This window comes from Camellia sinensis, chromosome 5 (assembly GCF_055761805.1).
Source record: "Camellia sinensis isolate YWXY chromosome 5, ASM5576180v1, whole genome shotgun sequence".
Taxonomy (NCBI): Eukaryota; Viridiplantae; Streptophyta; class Magnoliopsida; order Ericales; family Theaceae; genus Camellia; species Camellia sinensis.
Window position 1 is genome coordinate 42,808,085 of NC_138965.1, and position 14,286 is coordinate 42,822,370.

Consider the following 14,286-nt stretch of genomic DNA (forward strand, 5'->3'; position numbering starts at 1 on the left):
GTACTTGGACCGAGCTACTCAACAGCAAGGTCCTGAATAGGAGCCAAAAATACTTCGACTCAAGATGGTTTAACCGGGCTAACTATCACTACGCCGACCGTGGTGACTGAGCTAACCATCAAGCTCTTTCAGACCGAGCTATCTGCTAGGCCCTCTGGACCGGACTAATTACAAGGCCCTTTTACTCAGTCCTTCTTACTGTGGTCCACAGAATGGCCCATCATCCAGCTCGGCCCAATTTACATATAAATTACCCTCTCAATTGCTCTTTAATTCCATCTGCGCAGCATGATAGGGATTACCTATTACCAGCCGAGCTAAAATGCTTTAGCCTTCCAACCGAGCTAAAAAACTTTAGCCCTCCAACCGAGCTAAATTCACACCGTGCTACCAATCTGTCCGGTCAAAACGTCTCTTCAGTCTCTAGCTGAATCGATTTCCATTCCAAGGACACGTGGCAGACTCTGATCAGCCCAATGCAGTTGTCACGCCGTCTTCGTACTTCGCATTTTTTGAACAATCCTGCCTTTTTGTCCTTCCCTTCACTCAAAACAAACCCTCCGTTTTGAATCTATCACTTCACTATTCATTATTTCCTCTCTCTTTGAGCTTCTTCTCCCCTGTTCTCTTGCAACTTTGGAGCTCATATTTTTTGCTAAGATTGCTCCAATCTTCAGTCCCCCCATCTTGAACTGGTAAGTAACTCAAATCTGTTTCATGTTTGCTGATATCGTCCATGTTTATATAGCATGCTTAGTTGTATGTTTTTTCAAAACATATGCCATGTTTGCTTCCATTTTTCTGTGAAAAGCCATATAATAGAACCACTTGTACTCACGAATAATCTGAAGAACGATGTATTTGATCCAAAATGACACATCAACCGAACTAGGATACTGTTTGTATTAGATGCAAGCCTAGCCACAACCAACAACCGTAGTAAAACTTATGCCTTACTTGCAGTTTCCATAAGTTAGGGACCTTTTGTTTCTTTTAACTGAGCTATTGCACCGTACTAGTTTTGCGCAATACCTCGCTAGAAAGCCTCAACCACCGACCGAGCTAAATCTTGAGGCTAAACCAGTTCCCTTAGTTCAAACCGAACTAAGAATGTTGCCCCAATGGCTCAACCAGGCTAAAGCCCCTTGCTTAAACCGAGCTAAGACTGGATAGCATCCCATGTAACCGAGCTAGGAATTTATTTATCTTGCCTATATTTCTTGTAGCACGGTCCCACGATCTGTGCTTAACACCTTTATTTTTTACTTTACAGACTCTGACTAGGTTGCCCGGGCACTCCTTTTGAACGTTCGACTGAGATATCCAACATCTTCTCAGCGCCGAGCTAACACTTAGGCTAATTTATTCATAATTTAATAACAAATGGGTAAATATAGGTTTTTAGTAAACTCACCAGGGGCCATGGCTGAGTTCCGAAGGGACTACCATATCCCTGATGATGTCCATATTATCTTGGCCGACCTAGATACCATACCCTGGGGAAACCCTGGCTTCGTTCCTTTCACCTTCCTTTCTATTGTAGAAACCGGCCTAAGATTTCCCGTACAACCCCTTCTTTGTGAATTCCTCAGACAAACAAACCTTTGCCCTACCCAACTTTCCACCAATTCTTACAGCATAATAAACGGCATTGCCGAGCTAAACCGCCGGGCTGGCCTTAATCTCGGTCTAGTCGAGTTCTTCCACCAATACTTCATAGAATCGGTTGAAGATGGCTGGGTTTACTATCTAAGAGTAAGACGCCGTCGTGAAAAGATAATAAAAAATACCCTGGATAAAGATGTGAATGATGATGATTTCTTCTGGGTATCTGGGAACTTTGAGGACCATCAAGCCCAGATCCCGGGCGACAGAATAAATTGGAATAAGGGTGAAGCCGGTAGGATTACCTCGGCTCAATTCTATGCTTTTCTTTACTTCGATTTTCTTATCTTGAACCGTACTAACTTTAGTCTCCTTCCCTCATGCAGATTTGAACTTCCTTAAGTCTCAGTATAGCTACCCAAACTTAAACGTACTTCATGCCGCACTCCGATATCCAAACAGAGGCTGGGCCGAGCTACTGAATTTTGAACCGACCTACCGATATAGTAGCAGCAGGAAGACCAGAGTGATCGATTTCCTCCTTAAACGTTCGCCAGAACCTGATCCTTCTCTTCCACAAATCAACTTGATCCTATTGACTGCGGAGCAAGAGATGGCCAAGAAAAGAGCAATGAGGGCCCTTTTAACCGAAACAAACTAGGCCGAGGTACCGCCAGCAAGCCAACCTCAAGAGACTGTGGTAGCCTTACCAACTGCTCAGCCTTCTTCATCTCGGCCAAACAAGCGTGCCCGGACTTCCACGACCGAGCTGCGCCTCCTTGATGAAGAATACACCGTTCTCCCACAATCCACTCTACCAAGCCCACAACCGGAGCGCTCAGACCGAGCTAGCTCCTCCAAGTGGGTGCCAAAGGTTACCTACAAGAACCACGCTATCACTGACTCCGATTCAGTGGTCGCGGAAAAAGACCATATGCTGGCCTTTAATCTGGCCAAGAGCGTCTGCCTTTCAGCCGATATGGATCACCACGATCATCTTACCGAGCTGAAGGCCATTCGTTTGGCTTCCAAATCAATGGTTTTGGTGAGTTCTTCTTTTCCTTCTCCAAATTTCGACATCTTTTTGCTCAGTTTATCTCAAAATTTGTTTCTCTCTTTTTGCAGGCCTTGCAGAAGAACCACGTTGCACACAAGCGCGTGCTGGAGCTTCGAAAGACCACGAGGGAGGCCATGGCAGAGGCCAATGCTAAAACGGCCGAGCTACAGGCCGAAGTAGCTCGGCTTGCCGGCCTGGTCAATTCAGCTGAGGCAGATAAGAAAAAGGCTACAGCCGTGGTAAAAGACAAATATCTGTGCGAGCTGGCCAAGCTTGAAGGCAAGAAGAATGTAGAGATAGTTGAGCTAGAGAAGAAGGTTGAGGACACGGTAGACCGCGGTTTCAAGGAGGGGGAGGCCACGTACATCAAACAATGTGAAGCTGCAAAAGATCTCTTTTTCAAGTGTGGCTGGACGGCAGCTGTGGCACAGCTCAGTCATGGCCCAGAGACCGAGGTCTTCAACCCTCCTCCGTATTTCATACCAAGCTCTATGGCGGAGTACGCTGCTGCCATTCAGCAAAAATTTTTGAAAGAGAAGGACGAAGATGCTATTCCAGAAGACAACACCCAACCCGGTCGCTAGTCTATCTCCCCAACTCCAGTGGTCTCCCTCGCACCCTTGCCTACTGTGTCTGACAAGGTGCCTCCAATCGAGCTAAACCAAGAGGTGCTTGCAAAACCGAGCTACTCTAGGTGAAGACCGAGTTGTTCTAGATGCCGATCTAGACGACCTCTTAGCTTGATTTATGCACTTTGCTTTTCTTTTAGGTGCTAACTTTAGAAGTTTTTGTAACCGGGCTACGACCCTACCCATTGTACTTTGGCTTTGGATTATCAATGAAATCATCTTTGGTTTTCTTCAACTGTTATTTCGGTTAACTTCCATGCATGTACTTTACTCTGTAATCTGAATGAAGTAAATTCTCTGGCCGAGATATTTATCCTGGTCTAAACTTTGCAATCTAACTAGCCATACCTGCCAACCTCTTCAGCCTAGATCCTTATCTCGGTTGAAGAACAATAAGTGTTGGTTTTTCCAGCCAACCTCTTCAGCCTAGATCCTTATGTCGATTGAAGAACAATAAGTGTTGGTTTTTTCAGCCAACCTCTTCAGCCTAGATCCTTATCTCGGCTGAAGAACAATAAGTGTTAAGTGTTGGTTTTTTCAGCCAACCTCTTCAGCCTAGATCCTTATCTCGGCTGAAGAACAATAAGTGTTGATTTTTCCAGCCAACCTCTTCAGCCGAGATCCTTATCTCGGTTGAAGAACAATAAGTGTTGGTTTTTCCAGCCAACCTCTTCAGCCTAGATCCTAATCTTAGCTGAAGAGAGCTCAAAGTTGGTTTTTCCTGCCAACTCTGATCGAAGTGTTTGGTTATTCCTACCAAACGTCCTGCAGCCTAGATCCTTATCTTGGCCTCAGGAGGGATGTTGGTTTTTCCAGCCAATCTCAAGTTGGTTATTCCTGCCAACCTAGAGTAAAGTGTTTGGTTATTCCGACCAAACGTCCTGCAGCCTGGATCCTTATCCTGGGCTTAGGAGGGGTGTTCGTTTTTCCAGCCAACCTCTATGTTGGTTATTCCTGATAACCTAGAGTAAAGTGTTTGGTTATTCCGACCAAACGTCCTGCAGCATAGATCCTTATCCTAGGCTTAGGAGGGGTGTTGGTTATTCCAGCCAACTTCTTCAGCACTGATCCTAATCTTAGCTGAAGAGAGTGAAAAGTTGGTTATTCCAGCCAACTATGCTTTCAGTGCGCCTAACTCACTAAAACAATCTTTTACAGAAGGAAACAACTATACGGAAAAGAAATTACTTGTTTTATTGAGAAAGAAAAAATTACAAATACTTGAAAGAAAAGCTAAAAATAAAATAGTTTGAGATTGGCAGTGTTCCATGGCCTGGGAATGGCTTTGTTGTCTTCGTCTTCCAAGTGGTATGCCCATTTTCTTGCTAACCCAACCACTTTGTAAGGTCCTTCTCAAGTGGGCCCTAACTTGCCATCTCCGGGTACCAGGGTGTTTCCCATTACTTTGCGCAGTACCCAATCTCCGATTTTGAATTGTCTTGGATGTACTGTTTTGTTATATTTCCTGGATAACTTCTGTTGGTATGAAACGATGTGAACTAGTGCTTTTTCTCTTCTTTCTTTTGCAAGATCGAGCTCCAATGCTATGGCTTCTCTATTTAAGTCTGGGTCAAAATTTTCGCTTCTGATGGTGGGAGGCCAATTTCCAGTAGGATTACTGTTTCCATGTCGTAGGCTAAAGAGAATGGTGTTTCTCCAGTTGATCGTCCAGGTGTGGTACGGTAAGCCCATAAAACATGAAGATGCTCCTCAGCCCACTTTCATTTTTCTTTTTCTAACCTTTTCTTCAATCCATCCAAGACAAACTTTGTTTGATGCTTCTGCCTGGCCATTTGCTTGGGGATATGCCGCTGTAAAGTTGTAGAATTCTATCTTGTACTCCTCACAAAAGCCTCTAAAAATTTTGCTGTCGAACTGGGTGCCGTTGTCTGATATCAGCGCCGTGGGCATGCCGAACCGAGTGATGATATTCTGCCAGACGAACTTCTTCACATCTTTCTTCTTTATTGATGCTAGTGCTTTTGCTTCCACCCACTTTGTGAAGTAGTCTGTTGCTACCAGGAAGAACTTTCTGTTGTCGGGTGCTGTTGGAAGTGGTCCTACTATGTCCAAGCCCTACATTGCGAGGGGCCATGGACTAGTTAAAGGTAGAAGCTCTCTAGCTGGTTGATGTATTTGGTGTGCGAACTTCTGACATTTTTCGCACTTCTTGACATACTTCTCTGAATCTGCTTGTATGTAAGGCCACTAATATCCCTGCGAAATTGCTCTGTAAGCCAATGATCTCCCCTCTTGGTGGCTTCCGCAGACGCCTTTGTGAATCTCGAATAAGAATGCTTCGACCTTGCTGGGATGGACACATTTTTGGTAAGGTCCTGTGAAGGATTTTTTGCACAAGGCCATTAATGGGGAGAGCCAAAATTGTTGTGGCTTTGCTCTTATCTTGTTGGCCTCTTTCTTCTCTTCGGGTAAAATGCTGTCTTTTAGGAACACTATGATGGGGTCCATCCATGAAGGGCCTAGTTCGGCGCAACATACTTCTTCTACTTCAGGTACTTCAATGCTTGGTCTGGGTAGAAAGTCGATCAGTAGTGGATGTGGGATGGATGTATCTGCCATCGAGGCGAAGCCTGCTAGTTCGTCTGCTCTGCTGTTTTCTTCTCTGCCAATTTGCTCTATCCGCACTACTTCGAACTTCATGATGTCTTTTCTGACTAACTCTTGGCAATTAGCCATTCTTTCATCCTTTGCTTCGTAGTCGCCTGAAATTTGGTTTACCACCAACTGTGAGTCACTGTAAACCATTAGCTCGGTGGCCTTCATGTAAAGTGCTGATTTTAGTCCTGTTAGAAGCGCTTCATACTCTGCTTCGTTGTTTGATGCTGGGAAGCCAAGGCTGACTACCTGTTCTACTACTAGGCCATCCGGTGAGATGAGAACTATGCCGAGTCCTGCCCCGTATCTGTTAGATGCTCCATCCACAAAGAGCTTCCATATCTCTCTAATGAATAATTTCAAGCAGGTAGAGGGATTGGGTGATGCCTTGGGGTCGTGAGTGTTGCTAATGTGTTCTTCAAAGTCCACATTTACTGTTTGCCCCTCGCTGTCTGATTGTACCAAGTCTTTATTTGTTGATGGGTCTTTGCTTGGTGTAGCATGGTTTGCCTCTTCCAGCTCGTCATTACTCTGGTCTGTCCTGGGATGTGGCTGGGTATCTTGTATCAGGGGTTGCGCTATCCCGACGCTACTTTCCATCCTTATTTCGGTTGTACCCGTTAAGTCGACTGGGCAGATGTGATGACTCCCTGGTGTGAATTCTACGACAAAGTTTGCCAAAGCTTGGGCTTTTATCGCGGTTCTAGGCTGAAACTTGATGTCGAATTATCCCAACTCTACTGCCCACTTCAAGATTTGCCCAGAAAAGTTTACTCTCTCAAACAAAGTTTTTAATGGAAAAGCTGTGAGAACAATTATGGTGTGGGCGTCAAAGTAGTGTGACAACTTCCTCGAGGCCATTATCAAGGCTAAGACCAGTTTTTCCAATGGTAAGTACCTGGTTTCGGCGCCCAGCAATGTCTTGCTGACATAAAAGATGAACAGACGTTGGATTCCTTCCGCTCGCACCAACACTGCGCTAATTGCGTGCTGTGAAACTGCCAGGTACAAAAATAGTTCTTCTCCAGGTATTAGGGTCACTAGCAGCGGTGGAGAAGACATGTATTCTTTCAAACTTTCTAGGGCGCGGTCGCATTCTTCATCCTACTCAAACTTGGCCTTTAAAGCTTGAAAAAATGGTCAACATCTGTCTGACGACCGACTTATGAACCGGTTTAGTGCGGCTGCCATGCCGGTGAGATGTTGTACTTCTTTTACTGAGTTGGGCCTCTCTAGATCTTGAATTGTTTTGATCTGAGAAGGGTCTGCCTCTATACCTCGGTTGGTCACCAGGAAGCCTAGGAATTTGTCTGATCCTACGCCGAACGCACGCTTAAATGTATTAAGGCGCAACTTAGGCTTCTTTAGGATCTGAAACATCTCACCTAGGTCCCTGAGATGGTCATTCTTATCCTTGCTTTTGACTACCATATCATCGATGTAAGCCTCAATTGTTTTTCCTAACAATGGTTCGAACATCTTGGTGATCATCCGCTGGAATGTTGCCCTGCGTTTTTTAGGCCAAAGGGCATGACCTTGTAGCAATACAGTCCTCTTAGCGTTGTAAAAGATGTGACCTCCTGGTCTGGTTCATACATAGCGATCTAATGGTAGCCTTTGTACGCATCAAGAAAGCTAAGTCGGTTGTGTCCTGCCGTTAGGTCTACCAGTTGGTCTATCCGTGGTAAGGGAAAGTTGTCTTTTGGGCACGCCTTGTTGACTGTTTTGTAGTCCACGCAGACACGCCATTTTCCATTCTTCTTTGGCACCACTACCATATTGGATATCCACTTGGGATAGTGCACTTCTCTGATTGCTCCTGCCTCTAGAAGGTTTCCCACTTCTTCCGCCACTATCTCGGCGTGGTGGAGTGCTGATCTGCGAGTGAGCTGTATAATTGGTCTTGCAATTGGGTGGACATTCAATTGGTGACAGATGAAGTTTGGGTCAATGCCAGGCATGTCATACGTCGTCCAGGCAAACACTTCGATGTTAGAGGTCAAGAATTTCATGACCTCTATTCTCTCGGTGCTGGACATAGATGAGCCAAGCAAAAAAAACTTTTTCGGGTCCTTTTCATCTATTCTTACCTGTACCAAGTCTTCCACTGCCTTCTGTTCAGCGACTTTGCCAACATCCGCAAATAATTCATTGTTCTCAGGTTCTTCCACCATCTGAACAAACCCTTTGGCAACTCAGCTGCTATTTACTGTGACGAAGCACTGTTTGGACATAATTTGGTCTCCAAAGACCTCTTCAATTACTCCGGCTTCATTGGGAAACCGCATCACTTGATGGTACCGATCGCATGGGATGCAGCCATGTCCTTCCTAAGATTATGTTGTAAGTGGACGGGACTTTCAATACCCAGAATTCCACTTGTTTCGTCATGCTTCCTGCTCTGACTGGGAGGATTATCTTGCCAACTAGCCACTCTGGCATTAAGTTGAATCCGATTAGGGGAGATACGGCAGGTGCCAAGTCTTTGTCCTCCAGTTTCAACTATTTGAAGGTTTCGTAATACATTATCTCACATGAGCTCCCTTGGTCAATCCAACTTCGCTTGACGTCGTAATCCTTGATTCGGAGAGTGACAACCAGTGCATCGTTGTAAGGGCAATATAACCTTGCCAAGTCTCTGTCTGAAAAAGACATGACGTTCGTAGCCTCTGTTTTCTCCTTTTTAATGGTAGGCTGGGCACTTAATACCCCCCTTAAGTGCTTAACCTTCTTGATTATTCCCTTGAGCTCACATACTCGCTCAGGTTCGTATACCCCATGTATTACGTTTATCACGCCTTGAGGTGGGGCGTCGATTGGCGTTCTGTCAGGATGATCGTGGTTTTGGGGGGCTGGCTATGTCCCTCCTTCTATGTACTGGTCTAAGTGCCTAGTTGCCATTAACTCCTCCAGGTGCTGTCTCAACGACGTGCAATTTTCAGTGTGGTGCCCTTTTTCCTTATGGAAGGTGCACCGAGATCTTTCGTCATAGTCATTTTGTGCCTCTCCCAATTTAGCTGGCCATCTGACGAAAGGCTCATCACGTATCTCACTAAGAATCCGATTGATCGGTTTTTTGAACACCGTGGTAATGGCAGTGCGGACTCTCAACCACCTTTTATCTTAGTCCTCTCCGTTGTCCCGCTTGCCTCACCTATTTCTGCTTGGACGTTCTACCGCGTTGACTTTTGCCAAAGTCTTTTTATCTGGTATTGCGGTTGTACCAGATTTTGTTTTAGCACGAGCGCCATCCTCCTCTACCTGAATGTGCTGGTGTACCCTCTCCATTAAGGCTTCCATTGTGAGGGGGGGCGTCATTGTAATTGAGTCCCTCAGCCTGTTTCCGACTACAAGACCCCTTTTGTATTGCGCAATGGCGAGATTTGTGGAACAATCTCCTATCTGGTTAAAGGTCTCCCAATAACGACTGTTGTAGGATCTCAACGTCTCCTTGTCGCCTATGTCAATGGAGAGTAGCTGATTGATCTCTACTGGTGTCTTGGTGTTCGTTCTGAACCTTGTCACGAACACCTCCGCTAATTGCGCCTAGGAGGCTATGCTACCTTCTGGTAGCCTTTCGAACCAGGTTAAACCTAGGTCGCCAAGGCTAGATGGGAATAGGATGCACATCAAAGCCTCGTTCCGCAAGTATACTGCCATGACATGGCGAAAGTGGCTTAGGTGCATGTAAGGGTCTGTCTTCCCCTCGTACGTCGTAAATTTAGGCTGGATGAAGCCTGAAGGAAATGGTGCGTTCTCAATCGCCGGAATGAACGGCATTCCTACCTCGACGCTTCCATGCGTCCGAGGAGCCAACCGCTGAAGGGCTGAAACTCTGTGCGGGTCGCGTGCCTGGCATCCTCCTTCCGTCGTGCCCTTTCTTCAAGCACAGTCCGTAAGTCGGACGATCTAGGCAACTCCGTTTGCCTGGATGATGTCTGGTGCGTATGTGAGGGCCAATAGGTGCTTCCCTCAGTATAAGACCTCAATGATCTCGTTCTCTCAGACCTAGAGCAACGAGTTCTGGAAGTCCTTGATTGAGTGTCGCCTGTCCTGAGGCTCCTACTCTTTGCTTGTGATGGCGTGGTATGCCTACCACGATCTTTTGAGTGGCGAGAGGGCGTGTTGCTTTTGTGCCCCTCTCCTGTCGCCACCCCCTTCCCTTTTATCTGGCGCTTCATTAATTCCATGTTCACCGCCATCTTCCTGATTAACTCATCCTGTTCCTTTACCCGATCCTCCAAAACTTGAGGGTCGATCCTCCACCTCTACCTATCAGGACTTGATGAGCGACGGGGGCTGTTACCCCGCCTCCCTCTTGCATCTCTCCGGGGGTTCTGTCGCTAGGGCTCTAAATTTGCCATGGGAGGGATGGAAGAAAACCTTTGCGCCTCCCACCTCTCTCTGGGGTCTGTCCGTCAATGGCAGACGTAGCAAATCTTCATTGTGTGCCATTGCATCTAATCTAGCGAGAAAAACTTTGATCAAGAGGTTTGTTCTTTCTGTGATTCCCACAGACGGCGCCAATTGTATGAGGAAGAAATAATCTTCTCATATAATCCTATTGATCAAGTCTGCGCTCCTCCAAACGTCGTCGCTTTACTTCTTGAAAACACAAACGTGAGCCGGCGGGTGTGTGCCGGATACCTCTCCGATGCCTAAGTTAGCAAAATTGACAAATAGACAAAAGCTCTGTGTATTCAAAAATCAAAGTTGTGTTACTTCTCCATAGGTGATGTTATGAGCTTTTATAGGTTCCGCGTGGCACAACTCTAGTAGGACTCTTATTCCTCCATACAGAGTCTTCCTAGAAACCACACTCTTGAAAGATAATGCTTATCTCTCAACACCGCCCTCACTGCTTAAACCAAGTGAGATGGTCCTAGCTCGGTGTCATATCCAAACGACTGAGCTAGCATTGTCATGGCACAATGACAATGTAACCGAGCTAACAATACTCATGTTACTTTTATCCCGGCGTGTTATGTGTAACATGTATCTCGGCTTTGCCTGTAGACCGCGCTAACCATAGCGTACTTGGACCGAGCTACTCAACAGCAAGGTCCTGAATAAGAGCCAAAAATACTTCGGCTCAAGATGGTTTGACCGGGCTAACTATCACTGCGCCGACCGTGGTGACCGAGCTAACCACCAAGCTCTTTCGAACCGGGCTATCTGCAAGGCTCCTCTGGACCGGACTAATTATAAGGCCCTTTTACTCAGTCCTTCTTACTGTGGTCCATAGAATGAACCATCACCCAGCTCAACCCAATTTACATATAAATTACCCTCTCAGTAACCATAACCTTTCCCTTCGAAAGCGTGACCTGCTTCAGGTATCATGGCTATAATTGCATAGGGCTTTGTAGAGTAGTAGAAGAGATGGTAAAAGAAAGTTGGATTATTGAATTATTTTCCTTATTTTTGGCTTAATTACACAATGTCACTTCAAATTTTGAGAAAATATAACTAATTTTATGTACCAAAAAAAGAAAGAGAAAATATAACTAATTTTATAATTTTAATATAATTATATCAATTTTTCTTTTAATAAAATTAAAGGGATTAAAATTAATGATATGAAAACATAAAAAATAGATAAAGTAAAAGAGATGACATAAATATAACATAAATGTACATTTCAAAATAAAAATGTGCGAAAGGTGTATGAAATGTAATTATATTTTATTCATATTTTATATATATTTTTCCTTTTTAAAATATTTTCCTAAATTCATGAACTAAACACAACTTAAGAAAAACAATTTGTTTGTTTCCACTTTTCAAAAAACACTTTTCAGAAAATTTTACTATCTTATTTTTCGTGTTTTTTTGTTTTTATTGATTTTTTTTTTATATTTTAAGCAATTTTACTTTTTAGACACACTTAGCATAAATACACCTAAAAAGTAAAAAAATTGTACAAAAAATCTTTTAAAAATTCACTAAATACCAAAAAATATAAAAAAAAATACAAGAATTCAGTACATTTTTTATATTTTTATGTATTTATTAATTTTTTAAAATATTTTTTCACAAATTTTTTACTTTTTAGATACATCTAAGTAAGGTGTATCTAAAAAAGTAAAAAAAAATGTTTAAGATTTAAAAAATATTCACTAAAAACAAAAAAAAAAAAAACACGAAAACCAAAAAAGTCAGTTTTCAAAAAAATTAATTCAAAAAACTCAAACCAAACACGCTGAATATAATTATGTTAAAATTATAGAATTTACTATGTCTTCTTCAAACTTTTGGAGAGGTGAATGTCATTTACCATTAGGTTATATTTGGTTCAATGGAATGAAATAGTCAATTCTTAAGTTCCCTTATAGAATGATCACTCCCTTATAATAGTGTATGATGATTCTATTTGTAATATATTTTTTAGAGTAAATAACAGTTTGACCATCTGCAGTTTATCGAAGCTTCCTTGTAATTTCATTTGTAACATTTGAACCCCTTAGACTTCATAGCACATTATAATTTGTGACGGAATCATTTGTTTTAACAGAATGTATTGCATAACCATAAAACTAAAATTTTCCACCCTTAACCATACTGGATAATTCCTTAACTTCTTCTTCTTCCCAATTTTTTTGAAAGCCTGAGACATTAGTTCTCTTTCTAAAATGCTTCCCCCTCTCTCTAACTTATCTCCCTCATTTCTCTATCTTTCCCTTGCTTTTTTGTTTCATTATTCTTTTAAAATCTATATCTATCATTTCATAACTCAAATAAAGTTAACCTAGAAATTATCCTTCATCATTCATCCTTCATCTTCTCTTGATCACTATAGACACACATACATTATATACATAGGCATACCCAATTAACTAAGCCAAGACCCAAATTGTAGTTGTGGCTATCACTGTGGGTGTCGTGAGAGGGGAAGGTGGTGGGTGTCGGTTGAGTGGAGTATAGAGACGGGGGCTATGGTGGGGTTCTAGTAGAGTAGACAGTCTAGAAGGAGATGTTATAAGCTTGGTAGGTGTTTGCAGCAGTGGGCTGTTGGGTTTTCATCAAGGTGCTGGGTATGCTTACAGAAATAAGAAGAAGATAGAGAGGAGAGAAGTGGGTCGCTTGTCGTGTGTAACTGTGGGTAGCTATGGAAAAAGAAGAGTGGGAAAATATTTTATTTTCATAAATTTCATAACTGGAAAATATCATTTAGATACTCAAAATATGGACTTAGGAAAACTTGAGTTTGGAGTTCTTTATTGGTTTTTCTCTTTAGTGTGGGTTTTTTTAATTTTTTATTGCTATGGTCCGATTAATTGGGTTGCATCAGGTGAGATGAATGAGTGTTTGGAGCAGCTACAGACTGTTTGTTTGGGTCTAAATTCTAGAGAGAGGGAGAGAGAAATATGTGTTTGATGATGGTATGAGAGGTGTGCGGTTTGCCATGAGATAAGAAAGAAATGAGAGAAGAAGAAGAAGAGGAAAAGAATACATAAAAATTAAAGAAAAATTAGAGAGAATGCATTGGTTTGTAATGGCATTAAGAAGGAAATTAGATAAAAAAATAAGGGTAATTTAGACTTTTTACAACTTCTATTACATCCATTCGAAATTTCACTCTGGTATGAAATTCAGGGGTTAAAATATTACAAATGAAACTAAAGGGAGACTCCGTATTTTTTTGATAAACTATAGGGGGTTAAATTGTAATTTACCCTATTTTTTACTTTTTTTAGCCAAACAAACATAAAAATGAATATTTCAATAGAATGACAATTTCGTTCCACTTCATTTTAATGAACTAAACACTTTCTTAGTTCTTTTATTAGCAAGGTGAGTAGTAAGCTGTTTAAACTTAAATTAAAAAACTTAGCAAGCTTCAATCATAACAGCTCAGAATCACATTCAGCAATAGTCACCTTTCTGCTCATAATAAATCCTGGTTGGATAAACCTTTTGTTGATTCTGAGGTCACCAAGGCACTTTTCCAAATGGGCAAATTCAAAGCTCCTAGCCCCGATGGTTTTTTGCTGGATTTTATCAAAAATTTTGGAATATTGTGGGTAGCAAGGTGACTGCAGCAGTTCTTAATTTTTTAAATTCGGGATTTCTCTAAAGGGAATTTAATCAAACATTTTTATGTCTCATCCCAAAAAAGGAACAACCTTTAACAGTCAATAATTATCGCCCCATTAGTCTTTGTAATGTGAATGTGATCTACAAGATTGGGGCTAAGATTTTGGCTAAGAATAATGCTTGGGACCCCCTTTTGGGGGTCACCCCCTCACCTCCTTTGCCACGTGGTGGGTGGTGATTGGAGGAGTAGGAAAAAAAAAAAAAAAAGAGAAAATATAACCAATGAGAGAGAGAGGGGGTCAAAGGGGGTAGGAGGAAAATGAGGGATGAATCATTGTTGTT